This window comes from Agelaius phoeniceus, chromosome 3, assembly GCF_051311805.1.
Source record: "Agelaius phoeniceus isolate bAgePho1 chromosome 3, bAgePho1.hap1, whole genome shotgun sequence".
NCBI lineage: Eukaryota > Metazoa > Chordata > Aves > Passeriformes > Icteridae > Agelaius > Agelaius phoeniceus.
Window position 1 is genome coordinate 33136567 of NC_135267.1, and position 26893 is coordinate 33163459.

The 26893-nt window shown below is 36.2% G+C and overlaps 1 protein-coding gene across 21 annotated transcripts in view; it reads right to left on the reverse strand.

Annotated features, from left to right (window-relative positions):
• The window catches only part of MYT1L (myelin transcription factor 1 like), a 307867-nt gene that overhangs the window by 214783 nt on the left and 66191 nt on the right, over positions 1-26893 (reverse strand). For all 21 annotated transcript variants that reach the window (XM_077175026.1, XM_077175025.1, XM_077175031.1 and 18 more), the window contains exon 2: positions 5786-5900. The gene's annotated coding sequence lies outside the window, so the exon portion shown is untranslated. The remainder of the gene's footprint in view (positions 1-5785; positions 5901-26893) is intronic.

Sequence of the window (26893 nt, forward strand, 5' to 3'; positions counted from 1 at the left end):
TATAGTAATTTTACATAAAGTAATTTTACAAACCATTGAGGAAAAAATGGTTTTAGAACATTTGAACTTACAAAGCAATTTTTATTTATGCATTTGAAATTACCATAAATGAGGACAGCTAAATGCTATGACTCTGAAACATATGGGAAATGAGGCAGATATTTAGTCAACATTTGCATGTGATTCAACTTAAGTTCGTGTTTTTATCTGTGGAATACTTTCTAATTCTGCTCCCACTTTCTTTTGAAAACCATGCCATCTATTTAAGTAGCAAAACACAGATTTTGGCCAAAGTGCCTCACTACCATAACACGGCTAATCTGTTGCAAGGCAAAAATTAGAACACTGGTCTTCTAACTTTAAGTTTCTTGCTTAATCTCAGACAGTTCCAAGCCTGAGGGGTTTTTGCTTTTATGTAGTGAAGTACATTTGAGATTATTTTTGGCATCTTTACACTGGGTCATGAAACAGCATGTTTTGGCACCTGCTAGCCTCACTAGCAATCTGCTTACTCCAGGCTGTCATCCTTGTGCTACTCCTGGGCATGCAGCTGACAAAAGTCTTGCAGGTTTGCTTGGATCTGGAGTTTTGCAAACAATGGGAGAAGAGCAGCGTATGAAGAAGCTTCATTGGTGTTTAGGTGAGTCTTCATTTGTTGATTTTGTATTTTAAATATATAATAAATAATGTTGCTCATTCTCATATGTTCCATTTTATTGATTATAGTTGATACAACCAAACACAAACCAAAATGAAGATCCTTTCTGCAAAACTCATTTGTTAGCACTTGAAAATATTCATTGTTGAGACTTTCAGGCAGATTTGCACTAACCACTTCATCTCCTGGTGCATTTAGTGAAACTCTGGCACTAACAGTAATGATTATTATGAAGGACTAATTTAAATTAGTCTACTACCCTAAATAAAATGCATACCTTCTCTTTCTCCTTGAAGAGGTTTCTGATTGAGAAAAAAGTATCTGGTGCTGAAATGGTTCACAAGTGAACCAAAACCATGGTGAAAACACATACATACAGATTATTAGCAGAGACTAGTAAAAAAAATTGTGCCACTGTAGAACCAGTGAATCACTGATGATAAATATATACAGATTACCTAGTCACAAAATACAGTCTACTCAATCATCACACCTTAAAATATTAAGCTAGGGGAAGTAGGAAGTGATTTTTTTTTTTTAATTTATCACCTCACGGGTATGATTATGAAGATACATTCAGCACAGTAACCACAAGCTCTGAAGAAAAGGGTGCTTCCTGAAGAGTAGGATTTTTTCCTCTGACTCTGAACTCTGACTTAGTTCCTATAGACATAAAGTTCATTTCACATAACTTTAGATATTTGCAATATATGCATCAACATCCATGCTGATCCCTAGGTTTCCTTTATTCTCTCTAGTAAGGAATGTGCTATTGTACAGTCTGATTCATCTGACCTACTTAGATGTCTACCTTCCGAGGAGATGAATCATGCCCTAAAAAGTGTCTATTTCTCTCCATTGACTATAAAGGTAGCCGAGCCAAAGATAATTTAGATAGAAAAGACATTACATTAGGACAGATAAATTTCACCCCAGAAGCTATGAAAGGAGCAAAACAGGAGTGAATGCTATTTTCAGCAATATTTAACTTCTGTATGATTTTGAAATAGAAATCCATCCACAAGGTCATGTGAGGACAATACTACTGAGAGCTGCTGAGCAGAACAGACTGGTCTCTCCCAAACCACAGGGGAGCAACTCTCTCATGAAATGTGCAAGGTGAACATGAAATGATATTATCTACTCTCTCTACACCTTTCCAAAAAATATTCACAGGAGAGGAAACTTTTAGAGTGCACTGCACTGCTTTTGTTAAACGCTGTTTGCAATAAAATTAATGTGGAGTCAAAAACTGTATTTGTATTTCTGCACAGAAAGGAATGCAGAACTTACAAGAATCTGCTCACAGCTTTGTCTTCCTGCCAGACTTTTAAAAACAGTTTCTTTCTAGCTTTGATTGGCTATGAAACATGCACCTTCTCTTGGCTTTAGCTACTTGCCGGATAAGAATCTTTATAGTTTTTATCATATTCCTTTCCTTAACATTCCTCAGTGCACTGAAGGTGAATGAAGTGCTGTAAAAATGCACTTCTGCATCCCTTCTGTCTCAGTATGTGAAAGTCTTTTTTCATATGTAGACTTCTTAATAAAAGCTTTATTTCTACTGTATAAGAAGCAGAATTCTGACCTAACTAAACCATGACCCAAATTCTACTTGATCAATGAAGTCTTTTTCAGAACTTTACTTGGCTTTCAAATTAGTCCTCTGTCTTCCTTGGCTTGAGAATGAATACTTCAGTCAGAGCAATACACAGTCATTCATCTGCAGTGGAAGGCAAAATCTGCCTAAGGGTGCTAAGATTTCTTTTGCCCACCAAAAGTCAGTACCCAGTACTGATAAGGAGAAAAGAATCATTTAAGATCACATAACAAAGCTAAGTTAGTTTCAGTAACTACAAACTAATCAAAATAATGCTACATGATAACCCTTCTACAGAAAATGTTAAAGTAGGAGAAAAGAAGGGATTCAACATTAAGAAGATGTAATGATCTAGCAAAATATTGTTTTTCTTATTCTTACTGGTGATATACAGGTGCCAGGGCCCCTGCCCTGGCATTTTTACCTTTAATGTCACATGTTCTCTTTGGCATGCTAACATCAGCAGCAGCCCATGACCCATCAGTGGGCTGGGTCATGCAATAAAACAGCCATGCCTGCTCACAGGAGCAGAGATGCTGCCTAGAAACTGCAATTTAAGCATCCTACTGCCTCATTTTTGAAACCATTTAAGTCTGGAAAGACACAAAGAAAAAGAAGCATAATTTTATGTGATGATTCCTACTACTTACATTTATAGTGACAATTTATAAACTGCAAATTTTAGCAACATATGACACTTTGATTGATGAGCTTAGCTTTTTCAGAAGGTTGTACTAGGAAGACTTACACTGCCAAGAACTAACATGAACTCGTCACCATGACAGTACCTTTGTAATTCTCTACCTGAACTAACATCAGGCATTACTTTGTGCATCCCTGCCATTCCATCAACACCCTCACACAAGGCAAGTATGACAGAGAAGTATACAGAATTCACTTCAGCTAATGAGGGGAGTGAGGATTTCTGACTACTCAGTTTTTTAAGGGGGGTAACTAAGATGCCATAAACAAGAAGAACACACGATTCTGCTTCAAAAGCAGAGAAGTATGGTCACCAACCCCAATCCTTAGGTTGTGCTGAATTTTGGTCAATACTAGCTAAATGTCTTGTAGAAAATTTGTGGCACAAGCAAAACCTGAACGCATCTTTCCCAACTCTAAGCTAATTCTCTAATTAATGGGCCATACTTTTCTAATTCCCTGAGGCACCATAGAACAAGTAGAAATAATATATAGCTGCCTAAGAAAAATGTTGCATACCAGAGATTCCTACATTGCCTAATTAGGGCTGCCTAATTATGCCTTTTCTCTGCCATGGCAGGGCAAACTGAATATAGAAGCAAGTATAAAATCCCTAATCTGTGATACTGTCTTCTATGGGTCTGCATACTGTAAAGAACCAGAATATCCTTTCAAGATATAAAATAACTATAATAAAAATGCTTAAGATGCTGTACCTGTCATTGGGTCCATAATTTATTACAAGATGAAGCTTAACAGAAGGCTCAGAATGATGTTTCTATCTGTTAGGAGCTGAAGTGAGCAATCCTCATGAAGACCATTCACAAAGAAAAGTCAGTTTGCATGGTCTTTTCCAGCATTAGTTTCTAAGTTTCAAACTGGTTTAATGATCTATAGTATGCACAATGGTTGTATGTCAGCCATGTCAGGTCTCTGGAATATCAAGATTAAAAAAATGTGTGCATCTGATAATCTCTGCAGATAAAAAAAATCAAGCTTTAGATACAATTTATCGAAAAGAAAATGGCAAAAAGAAAATGGGAAAAATCACATCAGCAAGTTTTAAGGTAAGCTCTTGCAGCATTGCAAGAGTTAGTATGAAAAATTCTGTTTGCAAAATACCAAACGTAAGAAGGTAAATATTTCAGTTTAAGCTCTGGTGCTGCTGGTATCTTCTTATGAGTTTTCTCTCTCTCTTTGTGTTGGGGCAGGACTGATTTATTTTTTCACCCCTAAGTCCATGTTCCTTAATTGCCTTGTTCTGTAGAAGACTCTACAACAGAAAGATCTTTTCATGAATCCATTTAAATTCCTCATGTACATTCTCTCCCATCTCAAACTTTAAAACTGTTTTCTTTAGCAGTCCACCAGAAAGCACTACACAGATTCCTCATGATCCCAAACTACAGCACAAGAAGTTCCATGAGCTCAACCTGAGCTGAGAATCCATTTAGTCATGCCCTGCATATTCTCATTCCACCTCTACCTATTCTTTTACTGCTTTCTTCTTACACTTCCATTTCAAATTACTATTCCTTTCCACTGTGACATACTGTGTCTCATCAACCCCTTACAGTACATTGGCAAAACGTAAGTCACAGGTAAATGTTCCTCTATATCTAATCCAAATTTTCCCTGTAATAAAATAATTACTATCTAATGCAATTAACTGATTCATGCTTGATCTTATTTTAGTATAGGATTTCTGAGTTTAACTACATTTATAACCGCTGTCCATCACCATCAAAGGAACCAAGTCAGTGGACCAATATAGTGTATATATGTCTCTATCTTATAACTTGTTCAGCTTTCAGCTGAACTTCCTGAGTTTCCTTTGAAGAGTGGGACCTATGATTATTAGCAGAGTATACTCTACTAGTAAAGTAAAAGTATTCTGGTGTTCTTTTGAGAAAACATAGTGGATATGCAGGAAAATCATAACACAGTTGTGTCCTGTGATATTAGCTCATAAAGGTCTGTGACAAATGGCCCTCCGACAGCTGCTCAGCACAGAATCTGATACCAGACTTCTGAATTTCTGGACAATGTATAGATTTTCCAAATAAAAATTCAGCAGAAGAGAAATGATTCTAGAAAGAACCCCTGTGATGAACACCAAGGGAATACCATCTATTTTCCCTATATTCCACATACATGGAATGCAAATATGTCCAGCATTTTAAACAAGTTTGTAAGTAATGCTTAAGAAAAATGCATTCCTCAAAACTAAAATGGATTTTATCATTACTAGCCTCTGAATTCACTTCATCCACATTTTGTACACTTACACATTCAATTTACATGCTTGTTTTTCATGCCAGCATATAAGAACTACTGTGACTGCCTGGAGATAGTGGGATGACCATAGGGCAAGTCACACTTTATGAATAAATATAAATACAGTGAAAGAAATAGCAAGTTTTCCAACCTATCCACCTGCACATCTGACTCAACTGTTACTGTTTAATGAAATAAAATTTCCTATTGATTTAAAATTAATTAGTACTACCTTTTTGATTTCACAGTAAAAAGAATTCTAGTGCATTCAGGTCCAAAAGGATTCAGGCAGTCATTCCTGTTCTTTGTAACTTCAGCAGCAAGAATAATATATGCATCATCTAATTTAACTGCAAATGACTCTTTTAGCATGAATTGTCTGTTTAAAGATAATGCACAGCAGAATTCTTAACTGCATCCCAGAAGTCATGCAGCACCAGGCAGATAAGATCACAGTGGATACCAGGGGTGGCAAATGGGAAAAGCACTACAGGAAATGAACTCTTGTCAATAATCTCAAGAGAGTGCTATATTTAGGTCAATTGTACCTGAAATCGTTTGGTGGGGTAATTGCTCTTTGGTACAGACTCTGCTCTCTGAGCCTGTCAGAGTGCTTGTAGGTACGCTGGATTGAATTCACCAATTTTCTTCCAGACTCATTTTCTAAAAATAAAAACAAACAAACAAACAAACAATTTAATGAAGGACAGCAAGCTTACCAGAACACAGAAAATTACTCACATGTTACTTCAGATTTCAAAACTATGTTTTCAATGAATGCATTTAATATAAAAACATGTTTCAATATCCAACTGATTGCCTCAATCTTCTAGAACAGAAATTTATTCAATCATTCAGATTTTTTTATTTGGCCCTCCAAAGACTTCCCAGATCTACTGAATACCTACAGCGATTTGGAACGCTTTTGTGATCAGTTAACAGTCAATGCAAAATCAGAATTGTTCTTAAAGCTTATGGTGCACACCAGTACAACATTATTCTAGCTTTAATTCAGGTTGAGTCCTCATCTGAAAATGTGGCTTATTATTTAATAATTTAAGATGGTTCATTCATGTGTACTGAGGAACATGGTAAACTCAGTTTTAGGAATCCAACCTAATGAGACATATATTGACCTTTTACATCAGTTAGCTGGATTAATACAGATACCAGAAAACAGCACCTAGCCAATCTGTCTTATGATTTCTTAGAAGAAATATTTTGCTTTGATAGCACAGTCTCCAGCAGAATTATTCCTTCTTTACATTAAAGAGTAAGTATTAACTAGAGGAATTTTAAAGTAAGGAAAAGCCTCCTTTATCAGCTATCCAGCATGCATTTACCTTCTACAAACAGATACAGCATCATATCTGTAGTCATTACTTAGTGGTTTTGATTACTGTCTATTGTGATTAAAGAAAATGTCAGGATGCAACTATACTGCTGAAGAATATACACGTACTTTTTATTTTAAAAAATATTACAAAGGGAATAAGATACATTACTGAAAGCTACAGTAGGTGCATCAGTTATTTTAGCTATTGTTTTTTGGGAAGAACTTGAAATTCAAAGATACTCATTAAACAGAGTAGATGGCAATAACAGACGAAGTGTTAATGGGGCAGCAGTGGAGTGTGTCAGGAAAATGAAGAGACCCTGAGGGGCTCACCATGCTGTTTATGCTCAGCTAAATTCAGCAGCATTACCATAAATCCTCTAAAAGATACTGTACTCAACTCCTTTTTTGCTACTTTTCAGGCAAGGAAATATTCTATGAGATTAGAAGATAGTACTCTTTCCTATTAAACAAACTTTGCACGTAAATACACTAAATATTTACATGCAATTACTATTTTTTTTACAGTTTTATAAAAAACAAAGAGAGGGTCTTTTAATGTTCAAAATAATGTGTGAATCTATATGAAAATTTCTGAAATCATACCCAAGAACAGAGCCTTTAAGCAAAAGAATAATCATTTCTCTCATAAAATTCTTTTATAATTTAAAGACCGAGTTTCAATATTAATTTCTCAAATGCATAATTCAACTGGATAAAATAAAATTATGCATTAACCAAATAACTTTTCTTGAGAGTTCAAAATTCTTGATTTCTAGTTAGTTGTTGTTTTTTTATTTATTTTAAGTGGCATTCTGAGGGAGTAAATTAATGTTAGGAAATATGCATAAACCATTCATTCAAAAAATGTTCTTATTAAAGAGAAGTATGTTAAAAACACTTCTGCATGCATCCTCATGGTGACCTTACTGTGCCTTTGATCTTAGAACAAAACTTTACCTACGTAGGTATAGGTGGATTTATTTTTAAGGAGAAAACAGCTGCAACACACTGTGTAACTTCAACTATAAACACAAATTCATGTAAGAAATCATTATCTACAGAAGAAAGGTCGTAGCAAAACCATGAAAGGCTCCATGGAGTCCCCAGCAGCACCACGGACAGCGGCAGCCATTGGCTGCAGCCGCAACAGGCACCACGAGTGCTTGCCATGCCCCAACACCCTACTCAGTTTGAGACATGTCCAAAGACCAAAATAAGGAGTGAGGTTTTTTTTCCCAACACTGTCATTTTGAGGTCCACCTACAACTTTTAATTATTGGAAACAATGAGAACTAACAGATCTGAAAACTGGTTGTTGAAAGACAAGGCCTTGGGCTCTCACAAACTGGTTTCCGCTATGTGCTCTTGACCCTCCACTTCAAAGCCAAAGATCTGATATCCAAAACCAGTCAAGTGTTTTTGGGGATTACCATTTTGCATATATAAATCTTCACATGGGGAATACTATTCAGAGCCTGCCTCAACACAAAATGCTTGGCAAATGTCAAGACAGCCATAGTTGACTTGCCTACCACTGAGAATACTGAGAAATAAAGCCCCCATAGTTATCTATTTCTATTCTACTAATGATAATAATACTTTGTTCCAGGAACCCAAAAAACCATTCAGTTACCCTTGCAAAAGAAGGAATAGGGTACAGTAAGATGCTGAAGTACAGATTCTCCTTACTGCTTAACACCCAAACAAAGCACATTTAAAATCCAGCTTAAATGTCACAGGTTCTGAGATGCCCTAAGCGATGCACTTCACCAGTGAATGGCAAAAACAGCTGGAATGGATACTTTATCCTCATAAGCAGTGGACATTTTAGTAGCAGACAAGAAAATTCTCACAAAAAGGTTACATTCTGACTGATGCTGAGAACCGGCAATTCCCAGAAAGGTCACCAAGAGCCCCCAGTTCTTATTATCCCTGAAGGTATGGGAAAAAAACTGAACCACTAAAGTAAAACCACAAGGAAGTGTCCAGCTCTCATGCAAATACTGCCTGCCTTTAAGAGGTTGTATACTTCCTCTAGTGCACTTCAACACTGGTGGTCACTTGAGTTATTTCTGGCAATAATTTGCTTTAGTGTTGTTGTTTTGTTCCTTTTTTTTTTAAGGCAAGATGAAATAATTACAATTCCTTCAAATACTTTGATAGGGTTTTAAAAAATTACTTAAATATTTTATCTCATTAGGATTTATAAGGTTATTTGTGATTATCAACAGATTTGGACAATTAAAGTCATGCTTCTGATTATTCAGAATAAAGAGTACAAATAAAAATACATGGGCTTAGTCCCACTACTGCTGACATTTGACAGACATCAGTCTCACTTTTCAGTGGAAATAACACTACAATCCAACCTCTAGAACAAACATTAGGTCAAAGGTCAAGAAATATACATATAAAAATTAAATCAAAACATTAAGTGAATAGCAAACAAAGTATTTTTTTCTATCAGAATATGAAGTTCTCAATAATCTGTGAAAACACAGAAATTAAGGAGAAAAAAAGGTTTTCCCATCATTATGTTTGGTGTATTACTTTCTTCCATCAACAACACACTTCAGACTACAAAGTATAAGCACTTGTGATATTTTACATTAACTTTCATGTAGATCTACCAATAGACAGTCTTAGTGCCAACCTGCTTTGAAATAAATGTTTCCTAAACTTATAAAACTCTATCTATAAATAAAAAAGAATGATGAAGAAAAAATGATCCAGCATAAAAATACAGGAGCATGGATGTCCTTCTTCAAGGAAGAAGATATCCAAAGTTGACATCTGGTGCTCTTGGAAACTTTCTGAATACCATCACTGAAGCAGACAGTGGATGAGCATCCCAGTTAATACTGGGTGCCAGGTTTCTAATGTGAAGTGTAGCCTAGGTAGGATTAACAGTTCAAAGGATCAGTTGCTGCCAAACAGGGATTTAAAACTAATGAGGAAAACGCACAACTGGCAGTGAGGAGACCTTTTGGAAAAGCTGTGTGCATCCTTACATGGTAGATAAGGAGTTATCCCCTGCCTGAGGCCCACTGGAGGAAGTGTGAAGCAGTGTACCAGTGTACCTGAGTGAAAGAGCAGAGGGCTCTCCTGACTGCAGAAGGTAATGAGGATGGTGAAAACACAAAGTGTTTGCAGTGTTACTGGCTCTTGCAGTGAACAGTGTGTTCACTTCTAGGACAATATGGAATTGGAAAATTGTCTTTAAGTAGGAGGATGGCACACAGAACTGCACCTTAAAACCACACTACAAAGCAAATAATCTTAGGAGATTACATTAAAAGTTGTTGATTTGTGGGCATTTCCAAGGTCAATGCTTGGGTGGGCAGATTTCATCTTCTCCAAACTGTTACCCAGAGAGCCAGAGCAGAAGAAAATCAGGGGGCAAGTAATCAGAACAACTTGCCAATGATTAAATTAAGTGTAGGGTAGAGAACTGATTTGCCTTTCCAGATCTTTCCTGCTGTTTTCTGAAAGCAAACCAGAGGCAGTGATGGCATCTTAAGGAAAAAAAACACAACTAGTGAAACGGAAGTGTAAAACAAATAATATTAACCTACAGAATACAGACCTACACACTGCAGACTATGAACTACATACAGCAAGAGTTATTAGCAGATTTAGTTTTACCCTCCTACACAGACAACTATTGGAGAAGAGTTCTCTTAGCAGTGAATGCAGCAAAGCATTGTGTGGCAGATTTTGGGCAGGGCTGTTTGCACAGTCAATCATGCATCAGTGTCAGATCTACCTAATGACTGCACGTGAAAGCACCAAGCATCTACTGATTCTTCTGTGGGCTAAGGCCTATTTCTACCATCTGTTGCCACAAGTTAAATTTTTATTCTCTCTCCTTTAATCCCTAACTGAAATCACTTTGCAGCAAGATTATCTTTTGAACAATAAAGTAAAAGTGCAATATTGTAACATAAAGAAGCAGAGAATTCGCCTTTTCAGTACACCAAAACGAAAGATACAGAGACTGATCCAGAAAATTGTATTTGTACGTTGGATCCATTTCCAGTGTCTCAGTTTGATGGTGACTTAAAAGGTCCTATGTTGTACCTGAAACATGTTTAAAAAATTTTGACACATCTCTTAAGCCAAATGAGCAAAGATGCAGATAGAGAGAGAGAGACTGATCAGTACACACCTATCTATGTCTTGCAGCACCCATCTACTTACACATGGGCAAAGAGGAAGGGTACACAGAAGCCTTGCTCCTATTTTGCCATATCAAACAAGTCTGATTGAGCAGTGGTATTTTCATACATCACTCTGCTGAAATTTGCTTTACCATTGTCAGGACAGAAAAGAAACATGTATGGGGAGATTCTTTCACCGTCATACTCTGTCACCCCAACAGCTGTCCCTTGGAAGCTGCAAGTTCTTATGTCCCTTGGCCAGTTCAAATTGATGTATCTCAACTGACTCCTCTTTATAATAGTAATTTATATGAAGATACTTAACATTACAATTCTTAGAAGCAACAGATAAACTATGTGTAACTGAATTAAATGCAAAAGAAAATCTGTGCTATAGTGCTATACTGATTTTTGTAGCAGATATATAAGAAATGTTCTTCTCAGCATTTTTGTAGCACATCATACAAGCTAATACTAAAATGCCATTCTGAACTTGAAAATTACCATTATGTATACTGAGTTGCAATGATTTACATCACAGAAAGTACTGTTGTGAATAAACTTACTGTTGCTTTGTACAGTACTCACAAAGGTTTGCCTGAAATGCAAATAATTTCTATTTTAGTAACATGTGACAAGAAACAGAAATCTAAAAAATGTTTACAAACTGGACTATATTTAGGATTATACTTACAGGCAGATACATCTCAAAGGAAAAATAGTATTTACTCCTAGTTATTCACTGCACTTCAATTACTTTTTTGTTACAAATACTAACTAATCAAAGACTAAAACTATACATGACTGTTCACACACTAAGAATAATCGTTCTTAAGTGTAAACAGAAAGGATAACTCTCCTGTAAGGCTGACATTTGTCTGCACAAACAATTGGAAAATACTGGAGAAAAATGAATATGCTCCTACTGATTGAATTTCTTCGCAAATTATTTGTGAACAGATTAGAGCACTAAATTAATCCCAAAATGCATTTATAGTCAAATCTAACCATAGATATTACTCTCACATGTTAAAGCAATTTATGGTTTCAGACCATCTCTCAGATGACCTAGCTCAGAGACCCTCTCTTCTTTCCCCCTTACATTCACTAGTACTGTCAGGTAAGAGAACAGTAACTGTGTCACTAATTAAAGCAGTGCCTCAGATGCAAAGGTGGGGTATCCCACTGAAGACAGACAAAGCAAGTTATAGAACATAAATACAACACAGAACCTCCAATAGGAAATAGACAAGAAATGAAAATATGCTTATGAACACATGCATTAAGAGGACAAAGCCTTGGTGCCCTCTGATGCTGATATAGGAGACACCAAATGGGTCATGGAATATTTGTAGGGCAAGTTCCTACAACAGACTGACTTCCAATAGAGTGAAAAGCAGAAAACTAAGGTGGGCTGATGGATCAGCTACAGTGGGAACTGCATATCAAAGAGCTGTACTAGCATAGCAGTAGAGTGAATGTAAAGCATTCATGAATGGAAGATAATCTGCAGATGCAGATACACCAACAGGTGTACAACTTTTCCCCAAAGATACAAAAACTATATCATTATTGAGATACATTTAGAATTCATTATCTAATATATTACAGCATGTTTTACCCCTGTACTGATAAATTTGTATCAAAAGAGAAATCAAAAATTCTTGAGTATTTTTGTAGCACTGAGCATAGGCAGTAGACTAGGTTTTGAATAAGCAATTTACGGATTAACACATATTGCAACATAAGACAAGCCTAAATTTTGTATCTATTTAGATAAAAAAAATTTTAAGGGCATAACAAATAGAGGTGTTAGCTTAAAAGAAAATGTAAAAAAAAAAAAACACAGGAATCCTAACATTTATAAATGGTAGGAGGAAACTCCTGCCCTTTTATCATCTCCCCTGAATTACAGAACTTCTCATACCCATTCAGGCTTCTCAGTGGAAACAAGCAATTGTTGATGATTGCGCTGGATAGAAAATCATAAAACAGGAACAGATAATGCAACATACTGTGTGGTGCCGGAGAAAACAATAGCTTTTGCAATGGGCACAGAAGATGCAGATCAGGTGAGAAACTTCCCTTTACAGTAAAATTGCTTAAGATTTATAGAAAGAGACAGTGAGAGAGAAAAATATTTTAAAATAGTCAATGGTCTCATGCAATAGGCTGAGCCATGGGTGAACCAGTCAGCTCCCTCTGACATTCCAAAAGGTCATCTCACAATGAATCTGGAAATAAAGCATGAGATGGGGATCCTCTCTCCCCTAGGTGTGAAGGATAGAAGGGAATGTAAGAGCCATGAGAAATTAGGAGTCAATGCTGAGATGCTGAAGACCACATCTGGATTGCCAAGCATAAACAAGCCAGGAGAGATGAGAGAAAGAGAACAAGATGTCTTAGGGATAGGTCACTGAAGCAAATGGGAGAAGAGAGGAAAAATATGGCAGAAAAGCATAAATGGATGTCAGAGAAAATTAAATCAGATCTTAACATTCTTGTTGAGAAAGATAATGAGATGTGGAAAAAGTGAAAATTAAAATGTGGTGAGAGAAAGATTTATTAAAATAAACTGAAGTTTTTCAAGTTCAGAGGTCATGGCAAGAAGGTCATAGGAATACCAGCTGAACACTTTCCATGACTTGCAATATTTTAATTTCTACATTAAGGTGATTCTTAACTGTACAGTTGCTGTGTTGGACGCCAGTATTTTCCAAAACCAGTCTGCATAATGCAATATTTTGTCACTGTCCCCGGTATATCCCAGACCATCACCATAATTAAGTTAATGGTATCAAACAGCTTTTTCTCTTCACTCAGCAAGGTTCAAAAGCTGTTCACTGCCATATTTCACTGTTCTAGTCCACTGCCTATTGTTTTCATTTCTTTCTTCAGAGTCCATTGTTTTACAACAAATTTGAAATATAGTTAGGAATCTCCAGGATTTTCTCACCATGTTCTTCTTCGATCCAGGTCTCATTCCCACGAAGCAAATAATTTTCTATGTCCAGGTCCTGACTAAGGACATAGAGGTTTAAAACCTGCCCTTTTCTACTAAAAACCCAAAGCAGGTTTGGGTTGTTTTGGTACAGATACTGAAATCTAAAAGTAGATTAATTCCCCTCTTGGGGCTGAGTTGCCACTCAAATCACAAAAGAAGAGTGGGACTGTTGCAAGAGGAACAAACTAAGAGCAGAAATGCACCTCAGGAGGTGGCCATAATGGACATGGATGGGCCCCTAACATTCCTGCAAGAGAAGATCCAGCCAGGGCTCTGGTACCTGGCTGCACCTCAGCTTTCCAGTAATAACGGTGAGATGCAATGATGAACTACAGACTTCTGTCTCCAAGCCTTGAGCCTTAAACCTAGGTTATTTTCATGGCTTCAAAGAACAAGAAGTGACTCTCTGACACCCAAATTCTCAAAAGATTTACATGTCCAAGAACTTTTGAGGTTCTGAACCTAAATGTTTTAAGTGATTCCCTAAGGAACACTTAAGATTAGGAGCAGTATTTAACACCAGTACTTGAAGTATATTAGGAAATCTCTTACATATGACAAAAACCAAGATGTATTTTACAACAGGCTTCATCTTGTTCCCATTTAAGACTACAAAAACACACTATTTTTAGTAAATGACAGCAGCATAACATCCATGAATTTAGGTAGACAGACACCTAGACACTTAGAGAGTCTCCCCTTGTGCTACCCAACTACTTCAGGAGTATAGCATAAATTAAAACAACTGTCAGCAGTTTAGATTGATTACACTCTTGCTGCCATTCATTAGTGTTGATATAGAGTTCAGGTACCGAAATGAGGATAAGTTAGGCCCTAAAACAACTGACAATTTAACACCGGCAGCTTAGACCTCAGATTTTCTTCTATGTATTTTAAATAAGCAACACTACTCTGGGTCAAACATTTATATTATAGCAGAAACTCAAAGGACTTCTCACCCAACTTTTCCTAGCAGTTAACCAATAAACCTAATTTTAAAAACCTGAAACCTTCAGTCATTCAATTGGTCAAGACTTTCAATAATACCAGTTGCAAGGAGGAAAGACTCTTGACTTGCCATGATGGAGAAGCCTCAAGAAATATGAAAACATAAGTGCAGATAGTTTGGCTTGCTAGGCAGACAGTACATCTGAGTCACAGTAGTCATGCATCTTCACGTGCAAAGTCAGTGACAGCACAAGCAGCTGTGATTGAAAAATGTCAACAGGATTCCAAAAATGTTTGTTTTTCTTTCTTGGGAAAATAAAAGTACAGCAACAACCCACAGGTATTTATCCTGACTGTGTTACAGGAGAAAGGAAAAGTACCAGGGGCTCAGAAAGGAACATGGTGAATATGAGACAGGCACAACCTGTCAGATAGAGAGGAAAATGCAAGAGTAGCAAGGCAAAGGGAAAAAAAGATTATGCATATCATGGCATATGTTACCTATAATGCAAAATTTCAGTATGCAATTCTTATTTACAACACATAAAACACCCTTCATTGAAATCTGTGAACTTGTCAATACAAGAGTCATTAATGTTTTCTTCCTAAAGAACTGATTTACAAATGAGAGTATATTTCTTTCTAAAGAACTGATTTATAAATGACAGAGTATATTTCCATTGTGGAAGCCTTTTTATTTAAAAAGCTGTTTAAAATGTACATTCATTTTCATTTAAAATAAACAAAATATGTTGTAATGCAAAAAGGTTGCAAAAATAAGAGGATTTAAATAAAAAACAAACACACATTGCTGTCAATAAATATCAGGAGACATCTGAAAATTTTTAAATAGTTGAAAGGTTAAGGAAATTTAAAAATATGACTGGAAATGAGGAAACCATTTTCCGTCTACTTTCCCAAGCACACAAAAAATTACAAGAAAGCATGCAAAAAACTGCATTAACAAACTTCAGTAATTTCACTTAATCACAAAATCTAGTCATGAATAGGCTGCTACCATAAGGTAAGACAGGTTGCAGACAGTCCTTTATGTAAAAGCAAATGTCAAAAGAAAAGCTCTGATATTTAGTTGTGGGCTCCCACTTTTCACATAGGCATTTCCTAAATCCATGTTTGATGAGCTTCTCCAGCTATAAATTCTGTAAATTCCCTCTGGAGCAGTGCAGAGTGTGCTTCATGAAAATGTCATCTGCCAGCACTGCAATTACTCACACTCCAGCAATCATGTGCACAATGCAGAATGGGTCGAATTCAGGTGAGAACGAGAACCAGCAATCAAGCCTCTGGAATTGAGAACAAAGCCATTTTCTTTCATTTGCCATCAACACAACCATCAAGGCCTTAATTACAAGGCAAGTGTCAAGCCTGGCTGCTGAAAGGCTTATTATTATACAGCTCAGCTTCAAATCAGTTTTGTATTGATGAACTGCAGAAATGAGGAAGCCAGCTTAGCCCCACAAGAAAAGAAACACGGACTGATGATGTGGTTGGCAGGGAAAAACAAGGACACATAAAAATACATCTTTAGATAGTATAAGAATTAGTGAACAGTACACCTAAAGTCTTTCTATAAACATATTTTCTAACTCAATTGCAAATCTGGGTGGTCCGATAATTCAAAATTCACCCTCTTTAGTTGAGAGCATTGTATAATTCCCAAAAGACACTGCAAAAAGTCACTCTTTAGGTCATGTTTTCTGTTTTTCAAACATTTGTATTTCTACTTCTTCTGTGAGTGTTCTCATTGTCCCCTTATATCTAATTGCTTGTCTTTACCTTGAACACAAAGATATTAAGAGAACTGTACACATATTCAAAAGCCCTTGCCCAACAAATATCTATTCATGTTAGATTAGTTGTCTCCATATTGAACAGCAGATGAGAAATCATCATTTACTTAGCAACAGGATTTATATATGTTGATTCAATTGAATTATCAGTACCACATTGTAACTATAAGCCAAATGTCTCCTCTTTTACCATTCTCTATATTAGACTTTTAAGCATGACAAATACTGACCAAACTGTTAGGAGGAGGCCTGGATTTGGAACTGGCTGTTGATACAGTTTTACTGTTATCATAAGTGTTAAACCTTGTTTTTTGCCTTTTGGTTTTTTAAATCCATATTTTGACATAGCTTCTGCATGTCTTATGTAACTATGTCTGCCTTTTTGATATCTAAAATGAATATGTACATGTATAATAGATAGAACACCACTTAGGTCAGTGAACATTTTACTATCCATTTCAAGCATTTTACCTGAAACAGTGGCCATCCATTGCTCTTTCTTTACTCATTGCCCAATCTAGTAGATATACAGCATACATTTTTCCTCTTGCAACACACCATGTCCTGAAAATTTCAATGGCTCATGCTTCAGAAAGATACTAAAGAATTTGAAATGAATGACATGAGAAAATAAATATTAACACAAAAGAAGATGAAGGGACATGAAAGCAGCAGACACATTTCTTCTGTCATTCACTTTCATTGGTTATCAGCTGGATTTGTTTCCACTAGATATGTAGATATTATATAAAATACATACAAAATTAAATACTCAAAAGTTAGGAAATAACAGAATAATTTGCCTGCTGAAAAACTTTCAATATATTTGGAAATATTAAAAAACAAAACAACAAAAAAGAACAACAACAAAAACCAAAAAACCACCCAAAAACAACAACAAAAAAAAAACTCACCAGATGAAAAATGGATGGTGATTTTTGGTTTTAAGAAGGAAAAAATGTAGTCAGGGTTCCATGCCATGTATTTGAAACATATTCAGGTAGTTTCAATAGAGTTTAGGTAATTTTATGGTATCTGTATCTATCTGCACATTTTAAGAGGTAAGTATTTTTTAACACTTTTTTTTGCATCTCCGTTGAAAGACAAAGTACTAAATAGGTAATTCCCATTCTGCCATTAAAACACTCTAGATACAGGAATAGCGTAGAAAACTTATAAAAGCTTTATTAGTTTCAATTTTCTTCAGCATTAGTTTTATTATTTGTAATTACACAATTTTAGGAAAATTTTAGGCCTATATGTTGTTGAGGGAACCTGAACCCAGAGAACAGCCAAGTATCAAGGACTGAATATGTCAGACAACAGGCTGAAAGACTATGAAATGTACCTAAGTAGAAAAATTACTAAAAAAATGTCATCCACACATATTTTTAAAGAACCCCATGCTGTGTATCCAGATCAGAAGGTTGATGCACTATATTTGAAATACAAAAGTGGAAAATATTTAGGCAATTGTTAGAGGAAGCATTGGTAAGTATGTGGAAAACACCAAGGTTTCTAAAGACTAAGAAAAATGGAACTGGTACCAATGGTTTATCAGAACTTTACTGGCATAGTTTGATGTTCTTGATGTGATCAGATTACAGTATCTCAAATCCTTGGTTTCTTAAGGGCAGGGAAAAGGTACTTCCATGTGTCATATGCTCAGTATACTCAGGCACCCAGATATCTTACCACAGAACTGAAAAGGTTCTAAGAATAAAACAAAAAGTACTGGTGACAGACCATTCTGTGGAACCCATGTCTGAACATCCTTTCAAAGCAAACAAGTCTATTAATAATATAAATTATTTACAGGATTAAGTTAGTATTTTTCTGAAGTTAACCCTTTAAGAAAGTGAACTAAAATTTTCAGATGTAGCCAAATGATTTAGAAACCTACTTTGTTTACTACAAATGAACCTAAGGTGTTACAAAGAGCACAACAAAATATATCCATACATTGAATTGTAGTGATTTTAGAAATAGTCTTGTTTTGGGAGACTAAAACGAGAGTACAGTAAGAAAATAAAGGAGCAATATAAAATATTAATGTAATGGCATAACTGACATTTTGCATGTTTACTATCACATGCCTTGCTTTTCTGTACAGGTATACCTCCTCATTTCAGAGCTCCTATTTTTTCCCCTCTTTATCCTCAGCCAACAAGAACAGCATTTTCTTCAGAAGCAACAGACTTCTACTCTGTACATATGTTGAAAGAATTACATAAGACAACTGCTTCCTTAAAGTTCATTTATAAATGTATTTGTAGTCCATGCAATTTAGAGGGTTCTTCACATGTTTGCAGTTAAGCAATTGCCTAAGAACCTCGCTGGAGTGACAGAACAAGTGCAAGACCCAAACCACTGCCTTCTGTTACTCTGCCAGTACAATACTGGTTATTTCTGACATGAACACACAAAACATTCTTTCAAATAGCATTACCTAACTACTACCTGGTAAAATAATTAAATGTCTTTGAAGATATGTAAGCAGAAGTAGTTTTCCAGCTAAACAGTATAATAAACAAAAACAAAACAAACCCAATCTTCTTTTAACAAAAGTTTGGTACCTTTCATATGAATCAACTTATTTTTAAACTTAGAAGTAAACAGGCATACTTGCAGTAGGAAGGGAAAGGGAAACCTTCTCTATGTAATTTTAGGATACCACCTACAAAAAATCCAATGGAATACTGCTTGCCCACATTAAAATTGCCACTATGGAAGGAAAAAAATTTACATTGAAAAGGACAGTTGCTGTTCTAAAAATAATTCTCACGTATGTGTTGTTTACATTTATTGCAACAGTGTATTCCTACCATTAGGACTGCTCCAATATACACTTGGCAGGCAGGAAATGATACTGAATACTGAGGAATTCCAAGCCAACACCTCTCGTGAGCAAATGTTTGCATAAACTTGTGAGAGCTACTGACATTTCTAAACTTGAATTTTATCATCTAACATACCTGAATAAAGAAAAACTTAGTTGTTAAATTTACACAGAAAGTCACAAGAAAAAAAAAAAAGATTAACACACTTAATTGTTTCTCAAAGTTTTCAAGAATCCACAAGATATCAGGAGTTTTGGAAGAAAGGAGAAAATTGACAAATCCATAATTTTTTACTTTAAATTGTTTGAAGGGCTTAATGCAGATTTAATTCTAAAAGCTTGTGGTGATTACACACAGCCTGTGACCAAGTGCCTCAGTTGTGTGTATTCACACAGATGATACTGAATTCCTGAGATGGCTTAGCATTTAAAAGACAAGATCCTGTTACAATTTCTTATGGTGGACAACAAAGACTAATCACCACTTTGGACAGCCTTGGTTATTCCATACTCTCTAGTTGTTAGACAAAGGGACAACAAAATTCCATCCTCTGGAGAAGATCCTGATGCCAGCACTTAGTGAATGGCATCACAAAGATGGGGCAACGCTACCAGAGAAATGCTGAGGTATAAATTCAGCAAGGTGTCTGAGATACTGAAGTTTCTAAATTATCCACCAGACTCATTCAGTCAAATTTCTTTCATAAATTTTTATAAGTATGTTATGGCCTAGTTGGATCGCTACATGACAGAGTTCAGAAGTAGTTCTAATTCCAAAGGTCACAATTTCAGTATGGAATTACTGCATGGACAGAAAGGTATCTATCATATAGAGGTTTGCCTATAAGTTTTGGATTGGCCAAGGTTATTTTTTCCCATTCTTTTCTTAACCTATTTCTTAATTTGCAGTAGCTGATAAAAACTTAACCATTTACCTCAGTACATAAAAGACTTTGATTTCTCATTATAAAAACCTGATATACATAGCAAAACATATCCACACCTTTTCCTCTACTCTCACTCTTAAATGGTACAAATCCAGGAGAACACAGTACACCTTAAAATAAGAGAGCATGTTGGGTCTATATCTCTGATTTGAGTATCAGAGTGTGGTAATTTAATATATGCGCTAATTTCAAAACTGATAATAATAAACACTAACTCCAGAGCAAGATAAGCAATGCTGATATCCCTTATGAGCAGTTGCTACCAGAAAAACTTTGACAGGTTCAATGGGACTAAGAAATATCCCAGAGAATATAGCAGATGTGATTGTAACTACACAAGCTCTTTTTCTTGCAGTATTTTCTCTCACCTCATGATACCTTTGATTTAATACTTTCATAGCTAGACAACAAGAATTTGAAAATCTGCAAAGGCTGAAAAACTCTCAATTATCATTATTTGTGACCTTTAAAAGTAGAAACTAATGCAAACTGAATACTTATCCATGGCTATACAGGAATATAAAGTAACCATTTTCCCTCATGTTGTCTGAAATTTGTATCAGCCAGTTTCCCAGCTTTCCAAATTTGTTATTTCATAGCTTACTATCATTTACTGACATAGCATATATCTTTTTTCTTTGTTAATTCATTCTCTTGACTCAGAGATCTGAATAAATAGAGCTGCACAAAAAAAAAAAGTGTGTAAGTTCATGCAAAGTGCAACACAGAGGTTCATGTTTCTCTACACTATCAAGTAAAAAACACGGCTAAGTTTCAGACTTTGTTTCTGATGAAAATGTCTTTCTGATGAAAATGTCTCTACATTATTGGAGGTAGAAACACTTATGCTAATCTAAGGCATATAATTTCATATCAATTCCAGCTATACTCATGCATTTTCCCCTTTGTACTTCTTGAAAAATAAATTCTTCTGCCATTGATTTATTTCAGGAATACCCATATTTGCAACTTTTCTGTTTATATAGAAAGTGACATGCTGCTAGTTGTAATAAATTTTCATTGTAAAGCTATCTCTTACAACAGTGTCCATCCATTGTTCAACCTTTTGTTCTTCATTCTCTACAAGGTACAAAAAGATCTGGATGGAAAAATTAATAAAAAGATAATTGGTTTTGATACTGTTATGATTACAGCATTATTTCTTGAATAGAAAAACTACACTCTATTTTTATAAAACTCAAACTTAGGATAAATCCAATGGATTTAGGAATTTCTGCACTTTTCTCTGAAAGCTTCTTTTTCCTTGATCTTTCCCGTTTGATCCCTGGCTTTGTCAAGTTGCACTGTTTGAAAACTATAGCAGTTTTGACAGAATGTGACTGATAGGAGGGATGACATAGAGCTCAAATTGCACAGCAGTAAAGTCAGGAACTGGCATCACAAGTGGACTTTCACAGAGTAGAAGGCAATGGGACAGGAAGGGTCCTCACAGCTGGCCTCACCAGAAGGGTGCTACTCCCTGTGTACAGTGTAGACTTTCAATTACACACAGCATAATCCCCAAAGACAGAAAATTTTAGTAATCCATTATGAGCCACAGACATAACTGGTCTAATCTCTATCCAAAAAGAAGTGTCAGAAGGATGAACATTTTCCAATCAGCAAAGAAACACACTTTTATTACTGAAGGAACAAAATTTTGTGAAAATTGAATACTACTAGATTGTTTTTAGGGATAGGAATCAGGTATCTTCAGTACATAGTAATTATGAGAACCTCTGTCTGCACAGTGGAATTCTCTCTCTGTCTTTACCATGGCAAATTTAACTTTGTTGTTCTTCATTCAATTGTGAATTCTGCTTGCTAGCAGAATTGACAAATGAATGAGAAAGTCCCTTATGAGATATACTGACCAGTATGTTCCATGGAGGCACTCTGATACCTTTTGTTACATGTGGTGCCACTATACACCACAACATGTGCTCTTGCTAAGAACACTGGTAGAGGAGTCTAGTACATGATAAAGAGCAAAGACATAAACTACTGAACTATCAATTTCTATGGAATAGCTTGATAGATGAGGCAGATTAGCCTCTGACCAATTCAAAGGTATTCTGATTTGAGAAATACTTTTCTCTTTGTCTTGTTCAACATAAACAGTAATTTCTATCATAAAACTTAGAAGTTGTAAGAGCAGTTCTACTTGTAAGTTGTTTCAGTGGTATTAAGTGGCATCTATGCAAAAATGAGATATATACCTCCTTATGGACAGTGGATATCAGTCCAAGAAGTCTCCTGAAGATACCAGTAGAGAAGAAACAAAACAAGAAAAGCAGAACCAGTTGACAATCTTCTGGAACAACAACTGTGGATGTATAAGTTGGGAACGCTAACGATGCAACAAACATTCCTGGCATATGTCAAGAGTTTACACAGTCACAGATCAAACTGTATAAAAAAATTTGTGTTTGGTCATTGACTTCTTCCAAAGTCCCAATTTAGCAATTTCATCAATTCAGTTCCTCTGGCTAAATCAGAGGTAATAACTTAGTACTTTTTTGCCTACTGTGATACAACATCATTCATCACACTACCAGCCTAGGATGGGATTACCTGCTGGGAATGACGTGTCAGAGTAATCTCCAATGTTCTAATACCACACCCTATAGGATAGCAGGAACTTTAAGATGTGAAACCTTTGGGAACAATCTCAAGACCATGGTGACTCCCTGCAGGGTACAGGGAATCTCTTTCCTTTTTTTACTAAGCAGAGACAGGCAATTTCATGAAGAGGTATCTTTATGAAATTCTCCAATACCAACACTTCCTTTAATATTTCCTTCTTTCCACAAGCTCACTTTTTACAGGATCAGAAAATCAGTTATTCAGGCTTGAAGAGACCTCCCTTCTCCATTCACGGTCAATACTGAATTTCGGGGACTTCTGTCAGCTGAGTTTTGACAACTTTCAAGGATAAACACCTACAGCTTCTAACACCCATATCAGTGCTGCTTTTCCCCATTCATTCTTCTAACATTTTGTATGCACAAAGCTGAGACATGCTTGATCAGCCTGTGATCAAGACTTTGCCCACTTCAATGAAGACTTAATGTTTGGGTTTTTTTAATAGCTAGATGCAAACAATTAATTTTCCATTAAATCAGGACTTCATAGTAATACAGAGACAACATAGTTGTGATACAAAACTGCCACAATATATTAACTTTGTTTGTTGGGAGAGGTCTTTTCCAACTCAAATGTTTGTATGGTTCTATGATATTTTGAGGAATACAAGTAACTGGAACTTCTTGAACCAGCTAAACAACAAAATCAAGAGTAAGGGAATGAAGTAACTTAATCTAAAGCACTCTTATTAAACTTTGTTTTTAATTCTGACTTAACAGAAAGAAAACTTACAGCAGTACTGAAAAATACTGGACTCCAATTACCTGATTATTATTATTACTATTAGAATTTCAAAAGGTCTCCTGTCTGAGGGCAATGTTACTTTACTACCTGCACAATGAAAACTGATTAAATCTACCATAATATATACTTACCGATGGCATAGTTTTTTCAGAAAAAAACTATTCCATTGGAATAGTAAGTATATATTATGGTAGAAATTATAAAAGGGCCAACTCATTCATCTGATTCAGCTTCTCTTACAGTCAATGAAAAGGTATCATGAAAGATGACTCAGAAACTACAGGAGATACTAATATAAGAGAAAAATCTTACCCCAGACTGCAAACTGGATGGAGACCATCAAAGCAGAGCTGGAATTTCCCCCAGAAACGTTTTCCAGACTAGTTTTGTTTTTAAACCTGAGGTAGGTTTAAGTTTACAGTTGTTGCTAGCAAATCTATGAAAACTAACATGTTTGAAAATATAAAATGGCTTTTGTGGAGTAGGCACAAACATTCTAGAAAGCCTGTTACACTCCTCCTTTGGCCATTACCTCTCCTTTCTAGAATGGGTTTTAGAATAACTCACTGGGGCATAGGGCTACTGTGCTAGAAGGATTACAGCAAACAGCCAACCCACTTTCAAGGCTTTTATAAGCATCCAGATTTTCTTCACCTCAGGTACCTTTCTGAATGCATTTTGAAGTGTTGTTAAGTGCTTCTCTGACCACTCGCAAGTCAAGCAAAATAGTCCTTGCTCATTTTCACAGGAAAAAAAATTATGAAGCCAGCCTTGGTAAAAGGAAAAATAAATTAGATGATCAAATTGAAAACTAGGACCCTTATGTTTGCAGAAACAACTCAATATAGTAATTTGCAATTGCAGGTAGCAAATTCTCCTACCCAAATCCCATTTTCTCATCCAAATGGCGTGTTCATGTGCAAATTTCATAGTTAAACAGTAAGCCTTTTACTGGCTGTATGGTAGCCCCCTACTCAGGGTTGAACTTAGTCAGCTGTGGAACATGCCTTCAGTCAAAGCGGGGCCACTGACTGCTAACGAGGGAATGTGCTCAGCCCTAAGCAAAGCCCACCCCATGCAGAATTTACCTGCACCAGCAGCTGGCTATACCCACAAAGGTAAAACCCCACCAATGCTACCTGGGCTGTGGACTACAGCAACTTAGGTAGAAGCTACACCAGAACATGGATGGCAAGAGCTCTCCTAAGATGAGACACTGGCTTGGTTTGGTTTTAATTGATTTCAACCGATGAGATATTGTGTTAAGTGAAAAAATTATTATACAAGTGAAAAAATTATTTTTAAAAAATTTACCCTTTGTTTTTTACCTCCAAGCTCAACAAAAGAAAATCAAATACTTTTTGTTTTCTTTTTAAAGTATGTATTCAGTTTCAAGCCAGCCAGTTTTAATATGGGAATACAGTTATATGGACATGCTTCCTACTTTTGCTCAAAAATCTAGAAATAAACAAGTCCATGCAATTTAAATGTGTGCCTTTAAATAAAGCAAAACTACAGGCTTTGTTTTTTAGGTGGATTTGCTCTTTAATAACTGGCAGATAGAATCTAATTTAAAATCAGATACAACAACTTATTTTTAATTACCGTAAGCTCAGAAAATCTATTTTCCTTTGTGTCCAACCCCAGCAGCACAGTGGAAGTTCCTACTCCACCCTGACAGACAGGCCATCACAGAGGCCAGATGCCAAGCTGCTGCAAACAGTCATCCAACAGCAGCATCTGGCCCCTCAGTGGGCTCCACAGGCAGTGGAGCTGACAACTCTGGAGTTGCCTGTGGGTCTATCATGTAGTTAGGCTGCTAGCTGAGCTGACTTATTCTACTCAGTGCCATTTTTCTTTGACTTACCTTTGATCCTGAGATATTTGCATATCATTATGTGCCTGAGAAAATGTTCCTCTGTAAATCTCTCATGAGCCCTGTGTGTTTGTGCTTTCTTAAAGCACGAAGTGATGCTGCATGAAGAGAGAGCCACAATGCGCATAACCTGGGATGTTGGCACGAGGCAACCTCTCCCAGCACTCGATAACACACCTGGTGTTGGTACCAACTGATCCGTGACACTCTAGGAAATTATGCAAGATCTGAAAGCAGCCCTATAAATGACACAAGGCAGAACTGCAGGTACCTTTCAATCTGCATGGTAATGTGTTAGTCTCCCAAGAAGGCTGACTTTACTCTTCCTTTCTGTCCCGATTATCATAGTCACTAGCAGAGGTCTACAGCACAGCCAAATCCCAGAGACAGAGAGCTGGCATTCCAGGAGGCTGGAAGGAGGGGATGAGAGCGAAGAAGAGAAAGGCTGGAAGCTAGCCACCACAGTAGGAAAAGGGACTGGGGCAAAACTAGAAGAGAACAAACACGGGTGAAATAAGTTCAAGGGGCATTATTGACAAGCCCAGCTCTTAGGAATTCATCTAGCCTCCAAAAACCATGCATCCCTATGTAGGAGGTAGATTATCTTTAATTTTAAAGAAAAATGGGTATTGTTGTTTCTAGGCTCCCTCCTTCTCTCCTGAAAGTTACTTGTCCCTAAGGATCTTCTACTATAAAGCATTTCATCACAATGAAGCAGTGACTCTCTTCCTTAAATATGTCTGATCCTAAGTTTCAGATGTTAGCAGCTCTACAGTATTTTTTACTGTGAAGTTTCCTTTAATTTTTTTAATGTCAAAAGATGTAACATAACTCAGAAAATCAAATCCAATTCTTCTTTAATGGGGAATTAATTACCCCTAAAAAACCAAAGATTTTTTTAATTTTTGAACCGTTTAGGCAAATAAATTATAGGATACATTAGTAATTCTAGAACATGTTCAACATGAGATCTTTACCAGATTCTCCTACTCAGCAGCACTGAAGATGGCCCCAGGACAGACCCAACAAAACTGTAATCAGTTTAACTAAATCTGATGGCTATTCAGAGATCACAAAGTGCCTCCCTTCTAATAACTCTAAAGCAAATGTTGGGCTCACTGAACTTTGGTCACATGGAGATAATGATAAACTACACCTGTATCAGAATAAATCCTGTTGTGTATGTAAATACACAAATTTCCATTGCAAGACAGAATACAAACTGGTAATTGCAGGTTTCACCTTGTACAAGCTGCCAAGACCTTGATTCAACACCTACTGCAGCATTTTCAGACACTGCTTGAGCTCTTCTGCCATGAGTCTGAGCCAAAGGAAGGCAGGA